The sequence below is a fragment of the Trichosurus vulpecula genome, chromosome 4 (genome assembly GCF_011100635.1).
Source record: "Trichosurus vulpecula isolate mTriVul1 chromosome 4, mTriVul1.pri, whole genome shotgun sequence".
NCBI classification, from domain to species: domain Eukaryota; kingdom Metazoa; phylum Chordata; class Mammalia; order Diprotodontia; family Phalangeridae; genus Trichosurus; species Trichosurus vulpecula.
The window spans coordinates 335,462,354-335,476,590 of NC_050576.1; the positions used below are offsets into that span (position 1 = coordinate 335,462,354).

Genomic DNA, 14,237 nt, shown 5'->3' on the forward strand with positions numbered 1-14,237 from the left:
AGTTTTCAAATTTTATTGAGATTTTATGAGAGCATGATGCTGACGCAGTTAACGGCAGTAGGTAGAGCAGGTATAATTCTGGCTCATCATAAATGGAAAATGGAATCGACGTAACTATTATATAACAAATCCAACAGTCTATTAATTGCTAGGGCCCAATCAGAGTCATTATTTATCACAGTTTCACAGGTAAAATATTTCACCTAAGAGTCACAGAATAAATAAAAGCTGACTGTAATTTTCTTGTGGCGATATCTTTTCATTAAGACGGTTTGAAAGCCATAAAAATATTCCTCACCCTCAGGAATTCGACTCCTGAAACTATTAAGACTTAAATCATATCAAGCATCCATAATATACTACCAGACATTAGATTTAAATTTTAAACACTATGAAATAAAGCAAACTTGAGGCAGCAACTGAGGCAGAATATATTCAAGAACACGAAGAAACAACATATGGCTCAAAAACGATAAAACAGAAATAGGCTTTTTGATGGTGCTGTTGCCACTCAAGGAGTCTGGGAATGGATTTTCTCAGGTTATGGCCTCTGACAGATAGTCCTTTCTTATTCTCAATATCCCTCCTCAGCTGCAGGCCACTGACAGCAAGACTCAGCTCAGGGACGTTGAGTGCAAATAAAACCTACTTTACTAGGGGTGTGAGAATTTATAAGGGGACACACTATATAAATTTAAGCAGTTAAGATAGAGTAATTACAGACTCCAACTTCATCCAGTTTTGGTGACAGGTCTCCCTTAGAGACTACTTCATTGCGGATGAATCTAGGGGGTCTAGTCACCCAAGACTTGCCAGTTTCTTCTCACAGTGTCTTACCTGAGTCATCTATATTCTCTTCCTAATTTTGATATGCTTCTAAGAGTTTTTCTTATGTTTCTGGTTATGCGAGGTCACCGAGATTCCGTTAAGGAACAGCATCGCAAGTTAGGTTTCCTTAAGTTTTTGATCTATTCAACTAGTACAAAATTCTCTCTCCCGCTTAATTCAATTTAGTAAATATTTATTATGCACCTACCAAGCACAAGCACGAGTTATGAAGCCAGCAATGAGGATAAAGTACTTGTCCTTGAAGAATTTATTCTTTACTATTTCACATTTAAAGACCCTGATGAGCTTTTGTTTTTGTTGTTCAGTTGTTTTCAGTAGTGTGTCTAACTCTGTGTGTGTGTGTTTTGGGGTTTTTTTTTTGGCAAAGATATTGAAGCGGTTTGCCATTTCCTTCTCCAGCTCATTTTACAGATGAGGAAACTGAGGCAAAAAGGGTAAAGTGACTCACACAGGGTCACACAGCTAGTAACTGTTTAACAGTAGGTTTGAAATCAGGAAAATAAGCACTCTATCCACTGTGCCACCTAGCTGCCCTCCTTTATAAGCTGGCTTCAACCTATATTTTTAATCTTATTACAAATTACTACTCTTCATGTCTAGCTTGTTTTGGACTTACAAGTGAATTTGTATATGTGTATGTATATATATATATATATGTGTGTGTGTGTATGTATGTATGTATGTATGTGTGTGTATGTGTGTATATGTATATACATATACATAGAGAGACTCATTTCATACATCTAAGCACAAATAAACAAATTTCAACATACTATTCCCATGAAAGAGATGTCTATGAACACATATAAAATTTCTGGAAGCTTAGGGTTGTAAAGAGAAAATGGCTTCTTCATCCTGCCTCCCCTCCCCACCCCAGTCTCAAGTTTGAAACAGTTTGTACTAGCTATGGTAGAGGTGACCATATAATACAGTGAGGAAGGATATGCAGAGTAAGATATAAAAGGCAATTCTTAAAATCAGGAAAACCCAACTCAGACACATACTGGCTTAGCTATATGACCACAGGCACAGGCACAACTTCATAGTGTTCAAGGTTACTCTCTAAGACTATTAAAGTTTCCAGCCTGTTGTCAGTCTGCATTATTAGACAAAGTTTCCACAAAGGTAATCCTCTACATGGATGAAATTCCAGATCCAGAATAAGAAAGAACACACTGATTAAGCACCTCCTCACTCACAGGGCACTCTACTCTTGTGCCCAGATGCTGATTTTGGAGAAGGAATATGCCATGCTGCAAAAGACTGCTTCACTCTAGGCTAAACATTCCTGGTTTCTTTATTCAAATAGCATGGTCTTCACTCCCCCCATCATCCTCGATGCCCTTTTTGGATCATGCTCGATTTCATCTTTTTTCCCCCACTAAAATGCAGTGCTCAGAACTGAATATAACATTCCAGATACAATGTGACCAGCACATAGTAGAGTAAGACTATCATCTCCCCTTCATATTCATGAGGCAGCTGGCAATGCAGTATGACCCTGTGTACAAAAAGAGGAGAGATAGTATACCTAAGCCATAAATTTAGACAGACATATACATATGTATATGTGTGTACATACACACACACACATATAGAGATAGAGAAAGACAGAGAGGCAGAGAGACAGAGGGACAGAGAGGACCTTATAAATAATCTGAAGAAGCTGGGAGACTCAAGGCTTGCCCAAGGTCATATTAAGTACAAGCATCAATGACCATATTTGAACCCCAAATATTCTCCTACACCACATAGAAGAACTCAACTATTATAACAACTAAGATTAGCTGCTGAGGTTAGAACTCTGCCATTATTTTTAATGAGACTACTATTATTTATTAGGAGACAAACTCTAACAACTATTAGTTTGAGCTGTTCTCCAAAGAGCCCAAAGCAGTTTATACTAGTTAATCAAATCAAATTGAATCAAAGTACTCATTAACCAAAAAAAGATTGGTAGAATGAAGTAAATGCTTAGGATTAGAAAAATAATTTTATAGGGGGAGAAGGGCCTATCTTGAAAAAAAATCATTTAAAAGAGCCCCTCCTAATGAAGATTTCAAAAATGAATGATTCTGAGAGAATAATTTAATCATATATGTTTCTCCCTCTTTCTTTGCCCTTGCCAAGTCCTAGAACAAGATTAATGCCTGTAAAATAAGGCCCCATGCAACAGCTGCATAATCTAAATATCATACCAAAGACATATCAGGAATACACATTTTAACATAAAAACCAAGGATTTCTCTATAGGAAGTAATAGCACTTGTATAGCTGGAGTGAAATTAGAAACACTATATTCTTTCAAGGCAACATTTGGACCAAGCAGAAAAAAAGCCTACTGAAAAAACAAGTATTCAATAATGAGACGAATTTGCTTTATATTTCAAATCCATAGGTTAACATTAAATATCTTAAATATTGCTCTAGAAAACTTTAGTATAAATACGTGGAGATGTGTAAAGAAATATTGTTAGTGAAATACTACCAGGTTTTCACATTTATTTAAATATAAATTAAGACTTCTTACTGAAGGAGTCCTCCCGATTTGTAAAAATTAAAAGACTATGCCAGGCTGTTTTACTCAATGATTCCATAGCAGAATGAAAACATAATCACTTTGTTCAAGTCTGGCTTTAGCTATTTCAACTAACCAATGGAGTTGTTATTTATTTATTTTTGCTCCACCATCATTTGGGCTCACTTTATACTACATGGCTTTTCCTCTTCCCATCCCCTCCTTACTCTCTAATTTTATCCACAAGACGCCAAAACAACTGGTCAGCTCAGTGGGCAAAAAATAATCCATGGAGCTAGAACAACTTTTCGTATATAAACAACGAGCATTTGGCCAGGTTTTTAACTTTTCAGCTGGTTTTGTTGGCTCTGTATAGATGCAGCCTCCGGCTCATTCCTGACACAAGTTATCCACTTGCTTTCTTCTGAGAGCCAATCTAGTTTTGGCCAGAGGAAGCAGAGGGTAGGACAGATTGTAGACATTTCAGATAAACAGTTAAGAAGGACAGAAGAAGCCAATTCTTTGGTGGGCATGTCCAGCCTTGAGGATTCTTGTGCATTTCCGGAAGAAAAAAAATAAGAGACTAAGTTTTGGTGGAAAAAAATTCTACACTGGTAATAAGATTAGGAAAATAAAGAGACATGGGGATCCAAACAAGTGAAAAAAACAGCTTTCATAAACTAAATATTCAATTCATCAATAAACCACTTATTGATTTCCTATCATGTGCCAACTCCAAACTTATTTATAAAAAAACAGATACAGAATACCTGTCCTAATGGGCTGAAGGCACTATTACTATCCTGTTTGCTAAGTTTCGATTTGTAAATTTTATTTTAAATTAATTAAATTGTAAATTTGTAAAATTCAGAGATGGAGCTGGGCCTGTGATTTCACTGATATAAGGAATCCAAGGATGAGCAAACTCTACCAATACGGGTTTGCAACTTCTTTGCAGCTTATAATCTTAGTTGACTATAGCATTGAGAGGTTAAAAGACTTATCTTGGGTTATGACATACGTGTGTCAGAGTCAAGACCTGAACACAGGTTTTGTGGCTCCAAGCTGGTTCTTATCCACTATGCCATGCGTTCTCTCCACACTATCCATACATGGCGAACTATAATTCAATGAGACATTCTTGTTCTGTCAACCTTTAGACTTAAAGACAATGAATGGATGGGAAAGCATTTATTAAACACTCAGTGTGCCAAGCACTGAGATAGAAATATAAAACCAAAGTCGGGACTTGACCTCAAAGAGCTTACATTCTACAAGCTGGAGAAAACACATATATGGTAGAAAAGGCCAGAAAAGGGAGATGTTTGGGCTTGGAAAGTTACTGGGGCAGTGCATGGGACTCTAGGAGAATAAAATGACATATCCTTTCTAGCAACAATGAAAGAGCTGATTATGGTTCCAGAACTGGAAAAGGGGAGGAAGTGATTATGCGGTGTTAAGGGTAGGTCTGGACAGAGAAGTACAAGGAAAGAAATGATAGGTACCTAGAGCCTAGGCCTATGTGAATTTGAGAGAAGGAATTAGAGAAAACAAACAAAAAAACCCCAAAACAAAACATAAAAAAATCCAGACCCTTAAACTTCAAACCTTCAAATGGTCACTGGACCTAGAGATAATCATTTGAGTGCTGATGAAACATAAAACTTCAAAACAACAACAAAAAACCCAAATCTAAAGTATTTTTGTTGTTCATCAGAGAACTGTGTCAGCACTAAATTGTCTTGGAAAAATGTAATCTATAGTCTATAACAATGAAGCGAAGGTTAAAAATTACCCAAAGCAAGGTTTACTAACTGAATCCACAAGCAAACCAATTGACCTTACGCTAGGTCAGCTGCACTAGACTATTCTGGTGGTGTGGACAGATGACACCAGCATTCCAAACGAGTTGCTGGATGGCAAGCTATATGAGGTCACTCCTATGTAAGTTGGGGAGAAGGAACACTTCAAGGACAAGCTGACAATCTGAAGCAGCTACAACACATTCATATCAACAGTGGCCACTGCAGAAAGAACCCGTTGGAAAAGAAGTGATCCAAGATGGGGCTTCCATGACAGCAAAAAGTCAGGGTTGACCATAAAGCTTGTAGCTAGGGTTTCTGAGTCCTAAAGGCTCTGTAGTATTCACTGCACTACTGGGGTTGTATGATGTCCATAGTTTCCCTCCACAAACATAAATTATGCAGATGCTAAAAATACATGTGTGGTTTGTTCTTGTGGGCTGCTGAAAAAAGCAATAGCCTGCAGGAGGGAAATGGGGTTTGCTTATTTCAACCATGCCCACGGCTACATCTCATTCAAAGCAGGAACGGCTGCTATGAAAAATATGGCATATTTCTGGAACATTCTCCACTCTCTTCCTGTGTCTAAATATGAAGACAGCACTGTTTCGGAAAGGGGTGACTACAGGTATTTTGGGCACACCCAGTGGCACACCGTGCCATGCCCTGTACTTAATTCAAGCATAGAAAACGATTTCTTAGCAGTAGAGCAGGACTGCCTTGGTCGTATACTTCTATACTTTTACAGGATCATGAATGTTCTGTGTGGACACTCTTACCAATGATGCTGATCATAAGCTCTTTATGCTTTACTAGAAATAGAGTTTCATGAGTTGATGTGTCTCACCACCCTCCCCCAACAAGAGAAAAACAAACAAAAACCTCACCAAAACAATAAACAAAACCAACATACACAATGCAAAAAAACCCCAAAATTATCACCAGGTGATCAGGGTATCTCTGATCTTAGCTACACTAGCCCTACAATGATAGTCACATACTCTAACATTCCTGTTTGGCTTTTGAAGCTCTTGTTAATTCTGGTTCTTTTCTACGTTTCCAGTCTTCTTATACCTCACTTCCCTCTCATACACTCTGGAATCCAGTGACATTGGCTTCTTTGCTGTTCCTCACACACCACACTCCATCTCTTTACTCCAAGCATTTTCACTGGCCATCTGCCATGCCTTTAATTCTCTCTGCATAGTTGCCTCCCGGCTTCCATGGTTTCCTTCAAATCTTAGTTTAATCCTCACCTTCTCAAGAAATGATCCTTATTAGGCACAGTGCCTTCTCTCTGAGATGATTTTTAATTCATACTTTATATATCTTGTTGTTTGCATACGGTCTCACCCGTTAGACTGTGAGCTCCCTGACAGCAGGGACTGTTTCTTTGGCTTACTTTGTATTCCCAGTGCTTAGTGACTTACTGGCTGTGTGACTCTGGGTAAGCCACTTTACCCTGTTTACCTCTGTTTCCTCATCTGTAAAATGAACTGGAAAAGGAAATGCTGAACCATTGCAGTATGTTTGCCCAGAAAACTCCAAATCGGGTCACAAAGAGACAAAGACAACCAAAATGAGTGAATAACAGCAACAAAATGGATGTCTATTCCTTCTCTCCTTTCAGGTAGTTAGATGTTTTTCATCAGCTTCTTTCCACATCAGCCGATCAAATGATCAGTCAACAGCAGCTTCACATAATTCCATACGTATATTAGAAAACGCTGATTAGAAAATTAGATCAGAAAATATTTCACAAGCTAAAAAATGAATTCAAAGACCATTCTCAGACATAAAGAAATTGTACATTACTACGAAAAAAAGAACGTTTCTCATCTTAACATGTAGCCAAAGTACATGTTCTAATGCTTTCTTAGAATTCAATAAAACTATAATTGCCACTTAGCTAATTAAATTAAGTTAAACTCAACCAATATTAAAGTAACTACTCAGTGCAGAAAACCATATTAGTTGAAGAAAGAGACACAGAGTTTAAATAAGAAACGGCCTTTGCCCTTATAGAGTTTAGTAGGGGGATACTACATAATATATGCGGGGAATTATGATGAGAAATAATACATGTGCACGATAGGGAGATGCAAAGCAAAGTGTTATATATAAGTTTTGAGGGAGAAAAAGTCATTATTCATTGGGCAGATCATGGGAGGCTTTTTAGAGGAGGTAATATTTGAGCTAGGCTCTGGACACTCCAAAAGGTGCAGAAGGAAGGAAACTATTCTAAGCATGAGGAACATTTGTGAGAAAAAGCAAAGAAGCAGGAAAATGAAAAATGTTTTTAAAGGACAAAGAAGTTTGGTATGGTTGGAATATAGAATGCCTGATAGAGATAGGGAGGGGATTGTATGTGAGTCATGGCTGAAAAAAAAAATGAGCCAACAAGCAACAGAGGAGCTAAGATTGAACTCTATATAGGGAGCAATATTTAGTCCCTAAAGATTTTTGAGCAGCATCATTAACATCTACGCACATGGAAGCTTATATTGTTAGAAAGGGGTATAAGAAAAATGAACTGGAAGAAGAGGAAAGCGGAGACTAAAGCATCAACACTCACTTTAAAAATCTAAGTATAGATTTAGATATAAAACAGGTCACCTAGTCCAATATAGAATATTCAAACAGGCCTGGAAGTTCCCTCCAGTAACGCAGGTTACAATCATCAATGCCTGTTTATCCTGTGTGATGTTTGTTCATTTCCTCTTAGAATTTTGTCATGGGGGTCCATCCAATGTTTATACTCGCTCAAAGGAGTTTGACCCGACTTTCACACAGGAAAGACAAAGTGGATACAACACTTATATTACTCAGATTAAAATGCACATTTGGGTGGACAATGTATATAGATTGTCCAATCAGTATGTGTAACCAGGACAGACGATGCAGACTGACAGTAAGTTGGTCCAGCATTGAAGAACTATGATTAGCAAGATGAAAGCGCCTTTGGGGAATTGCAGAAGTTCTTTAATATATTATATGACTAATATTATTAATATTATATTATTAAGATTAGTCAAATCAATTCCTAGTCAATGTCCAGGTTTACTATTACCATTTTATAGATTGGAATAGTATGACAAGACTTACTGTTACAAGTTATGTTGTATACTAATTTCCAAAATGGTAGCTAGTGAGCTTTATAATGACTTCTGGTAAATATCCATGCATATGAGAATACAGCACCAGATTCCCATATTTTGGTTATATCTATGTTAATAGTAACTTTAGTATTAGAATGGTATATAAGAGGGGTGGGGAACGTATAGCCTTGAGACCACATGTGGCCCTTTGGATGAATCCAAACTTCACAAAACAAATTCCCTTAATAAAAGGATTTTTTCTGCAAAACTTGGACTCAGTAAAAAGGCCACACCCAAGGACCTTCCCCAGCCATGGTGTTACACACAACCACAGACTCTGTAGGGGCCTCACAGCTCTCATTTAGGCATGTCAAAATCTACTATTCTCTGGGTTTTCCTGTTGATTCCAACCTGCTCTCACACTAGCAGGTCAAGGTTACCAGATATTATCTATAAAAAGGACTTTAAAAGGATTGTGCATGACACATAGTAGCCACTTAATGCTTACTGATTGAACTTAAAATTTTATAGTGTCCCTATATCCATACAAACAATTTGGAAATACTAGAGCAATCAAGTCATGAATTTGGCTCAAGAAAGAAACCCATGAAATATCTGACTTCATCATTACCACCACAAGAGTGACAAAAGGAATGAGGATCTAAAGACAAACACTACGGGTACTTACACCATCAGCCTCCCAGTCCATACTAAGGTCTTCCCCTATAACTCAAGCACTTCCTCATCTTTACTCAGGATCTACTGACTTTGTCCAAATTCTCTGTTACCTCTATATTTCTTCCCTAGCCCTCCTGGGTCAGTCTCTATCCATTCAACCAGGAACATACTAGTAGCTTTCATTCCCTTTGATACCATTAGATAATCTAAAAGAAAATTTCTGCACATTCAGCTGCTCCACACTGCTAATGGCCATACCTGTAATCACTTTTCTGTCTCAACCCTACAGTATTCCAACCTCCTGATATACCTTCAGTTTTTCTGACCTGAATCTTGTTGCTAAGCTTATTAAAGTTAGGCTCCACTCCTTAGAAATCTGACCCAGCTTTCACTTTGGGAGATATTTCAGCTTTCTGAATAGGGTTTTTCTCTCTTTTATTTACGCCTCTTGCTCGTTTCCCAGTCTTTTTCAGTTTAGGGTATGGAAAGCCTTAAATCGTCAAAGATGTTTCATTCTATTCAACAGCTTCTTGATTAAAAAACAAATGCTGTGATTGAGACAAAAAACCTTGAAAAAATAAAATGTAAAAGTTATTTATGTTTACATACATTGAAAAATGAGAGAATTGGCTGAGACCAAGGTCATTCAACAAAAAATGTTTTCCTATAAATATCAAATTTGGTGATTCACCTTAAAAATTTGTAGAAATTTTTTTCTATTTGGATGGTGGCAGATAACAGTTATTGATGCTCTTTTCCCCCTAAAAGTGGATTTTTTTGAAAACTCAAAAATTATATAAAAGTCACCATAAGAATCTTCTTTACTAGTCAGTATCATATCATAAAGGTGGCATTTCCATTAAATAGCAATACATAAAAATGGCAGTTTACTATATTTACATGGTTATTTATAAAATGCTCTAATAGTAATCAAGAAATAAACATTAATATGCTCTCTGCCATGCATAGTTATACAAATACAATGAAATAATCTCTACTACCAATGAGCTTACATTTTAATGAGAGAGACAAGTACTTATGTAGTTAGTTACGTACAGAATAAATACAACATTGTTTATGAGTTAACTTGGAAGGAATGGCACTAGCAATTGGGGCAGGTGGGGAATCAGGAAAGGCTTCATGTAGAAGATGCTGGTCTTGAAATTCATTTTGAAAAAAGAGAGAGATTCTATAGGTAAAGGTTGGGTGGACTGCAGCTATGGGGGATGGCCTGTGCAAAGATGAAAGCACAAGCAAGGGAATGTCTTATGTGAGAGAAGACCAGTGTGGCTGGACTGCAATATGCAGAAATACAGTGAGTTTGGAAAGATAGGCTGGGGCTAAGTTGCCAAAGTATTTAAAAGCTAGACAGAGGAGTTTCTATTTTATCCTAGAAGCAATAGGAAGCCACTGGAACTTACTGATTAGGAGTGACGTGAAGAGATCTTCACTTACAGAAAATCACTTTGGCAATTGTGTGGAGGATGATAGTAATGGAGAGAGATCTGAACAGCAAAAACATTTAGGAGATCCATGGTAGACAAGCGATATCTAGGGCCCGAGGGCATTGATTTTGTCAGCAAAAAACAGTCAGTCAGACGCAAGAAATATTGTGGAGGTGGAAAGGGCAAGATTTGCCAGATGTAAGATATGTTGTGATGGTAGAAGTAGTACGATTTGGCGACTGAGTAGATATGTGTGTTGAGGGAAAGTGAGGAATTTTGAACTTTGGAGACATTATCCTTCTTCTTAAACCATTCCCCACTTCCTACCTTCCCTGTCACTGCAGAGAGCAACACCTTTCTCCCAGGCTCTCAGGTTAGCAACCTAGGTGTTACCCTGGACTCCTCACTATATCTTACCCCTCATGCTCAATCTGTTGTCAAGGGTTGTCAATTTTACCTTGCAGCATTTATCAAATACATTTCCTTCTCTACTCTGAAACGGCACCTCTCTGGTACAGGCCTTCCTCACCTCACACCTAGACTATGACTACTATTACTACCACTACTACTACTACAATAGTCTGCTGATGGGTCTGCCTACCTCAACCTTCTCCCTATTCCAATCCATCCTCCAATCACCCACGAAAGTGATTTTCCCTAAAACACTACCCATGTCACTGCCCTACTCAATAAATGCCAGTGGCTCCCAATCACCTTCAGGATCAAATACAAAATTCCCTGGTATTCAAAGCCCTTTATAACCAAGTGTCCTCATACCTTTCTAGTCTTCTTAGACTACACTTCTCCAGCATGTATTCTTTGACCCTGTGACACTGGCCAACTTGTTCCATAAACAGGAACTCCATCTTTAAGCTCCTGGCATTTTCCATGGCTGTCTTCCACATGTCTGGAATGCTCTTCTTCCTCATCTCCAGTTATTGGCATCCCTGGCTTCCTTTAAGACCTAACTAAAATCCCACCTTCTACTGGAAGCTTTTCTCAAGCCTTTTTAATTCTAGTGCCTTCCCTCTTTTAATTATTTCCTGTTTATCCTGTATATAGCTTATTTGTCCATATCTGTTTGTCTGTCATCTCCCCCATTCAATTGTGAGTTCTGTGAGGACAGAGATTGTCTTTTGCTTCTTTTTTGTATCCCCAGTACTTAGCACAATGCCTGGAACATAGTAGGTACTTAATAAATGTTTACTGACTATTGACTAGGTGTATGGTGTGTCATCAACAGAATTAGGGAAGTTTGGAAAAGTGATGAGATTGGGTAGATGGACAGCAACTTCTCTTTTGAACATACCATGTTGGTGATATTTCTAGAATATGTAATTTGAAATATCCATTAATCACTGGTGATATAAGACAAGTTCAGTGGAGAGACTGGGTCATATACATCGAGCTGGATGCCATCTGCATGGTAATAATAATTACACCCTTGGGAGTTAATGAGGCCACCAAGAAAGACTGTGTACGTAGAGAAAAGGGCCAAGGATAAACATTTGAGGAATAGCCACAGTTTTGGAGTATGGTATGCATAAAAATAAAACAAAGGAGACTGAGAAGGAACAGAGCAATTAGACAGGTGAGAGGAGGAAAAATAAGAGCTAGAAAGGATCAAGGATTCAGAAGGAAAGGTCAGCAGTGTCTAATGTAGCATAGAGGCCAAGAAGAAGGAAGATTAAGAGAAGACTAACATATTTGTTAATTAAAGAATGTTAATCACTTTGGAAAGGGTAGTTTCATTTGAGTAATGAGTTTGAAGGTCAGGTTGCAAAGGGTTGAGGAATGAGTGAGGTACCAAGTATATACAGGTTTTTCAAGAAGTTTGGCTGAGAGGAGGAAATATATAAGATACTAGTTTGAAGGGAAGATAGCATCTAGTGAAGGTTTTTTTTTAAAGGGTGGGAAAGACCTGAGTTTGTTTGAAGGCAGTAAGAAAAGAACTAGGAGAGAAGGACAAGTTTAATATTAGACAGAAGGGGGAATGACTGAGGCTAGAATCAGCTGGAGAAGATAGGATCAAAGACACACATAGAGGGGTTTGCCTTGGCAAGAAAAAGAGTCATCTCTTTTTCAGAGACCAAGGGAAAGAAAGAAAGGATGTCAAGATGTTTGGGGTGAAAAGAATGAACTTAATTTTCTCAGCAAATTAAAAGGCAAGGTTCCCATCTGATAGAGGGGATGGAAGAAGCATGGGAGGCTTGAGGAGACGAAAGAAAGTATGGATTGTTTCTTTGGGGAACGAGGAAGAGAATCAATTATAGAGGAATATAAGGATGATACTTAATGTGTTGATATTCATGTTTAAGCAATGAAACTTTTCTGAAAAATAGAAATAACAAATCTATCTGTGAATTATTCTTTAAAAGAATGAATCACCTTGTCCTCATGTATTACTACTATCGATAATAAAACTGACCTACACATTGTAATCAGAAATACAAACTAGATAAAAAGAGTTTGGCCGTAGTGAAATCCATTAAAAAGATAACAATTCCTTTTCTTTTTCTCTAGCTCTACGCTACAGGCACAACAGTGGTAGTTCCTAGCCACTGACAATAGCAGCACAAGAAGTGAGTTTATCATACTTGCTCTGAAAGTGGCTGCATTTTGCTTCTGTAGGTTAAAGTCCTCACAGTGGTATCAATCCAGTGTTTTTTTCTGGTGAAATCAGTGTGAGAATTTACTTCTAGTGTAATACTGTTTTCCCAGAAAGAATAGAAGCTCCTGAGGGGAAGGAAAATTTTGATTTTTCACTGCATTGCCAATTCCTAGCATAGTGCCTGGCACTTAGGAGACAGATAAGTGCCTACTGAGGGAGCAATTAATTGGTTTCACAAGCTAGGAAGGAACTACCAATACCTTGGCAGTTCAGTAGTTATCGTTCAGTAGTTTTCTGTGGTGTCTAACCCTTCGTGACCCTTTTTGGAGTTTTCTTGGCAAAGATACCGGATTGGTTTGCCATTTCCTTTCCCAGCTCATTTCACAGAAGAGGAAGATGAAGCAAACAGGGTAAAGTGACTTGCCCAGGGTCACACAGCTAATAAGTGTCCGAGGCCAAATTTAAACTCAGGTCTTGCTGTCTTCAGGCCCACCATTCTATCTACTGTACTACCTGGCTGCCCTTGAAAGGAATATTAAAATCACCATACACTTAGATATATTTTGATAATTCGATTGATGATTTGATGATGATTTGAGTCTATGAAAATGGCCATGGTCTATTTCTGCTGAAAGATGGCTTATATGATTTCATACACAGATTCCAGTACAGAAAGAAGGAGAAGAAGAGAAATCATGAGGCTATTATTGTATAGCAATCTGGCGAAAAAATAAAATGAAATAAAAAATGGAAAATTACTTCAGGACTAAGAAAGGATAAAGAGCCAAAGGAACATCTTCAAAACTGCTGAATAATTACCAAGGTCTTAATTAAGCCACTGGGGCTCATCAGGGTATTACATATGTAGTCAACTGTCTTCCTTACCCCTTATCCCCAAAGAATTCTGACAGCATCTTAAAATGCTCCCACCCAACTGAGGCATCACCTCATTTAGAGAAAGGAGGAGGTGGAAGGAGTGAGCCAAAACTATGTTATTTTTATAGCCAAATGTTCAACGGTTGGATGTGTTATTTCACTGACATGTTAACAACCTCCAAGTGACTCAAAGTTGAACAACTGCAATAACCACCAAAGCCCACACATTGCAGTCCCATGGCAGTTTACCTGTCATTTAAAAAAAATGTTTCACAATGAACAACTAGAAGAAACACTGATTTATAAGGGAAAATCTTCATGGTGCCTAATTTCAACAGGAAGGTATTTATATCTGCATGC

General features: G+C 37.9%; 1 protein-coding gene across 1 annotated transcript in view; it reads right to left on the minus strand.

The window, feature by feature from the left end:
* The window catches only part of KLF12 (Kruppel like factor 12), a 191,940-nt gene that overhangs the window by 31,049 nt on the left and 146,654 nt on the right, over positions 1–14,237 (minus strand). The gene's annotated exons all lie outside the window — the stretch shown is intronic.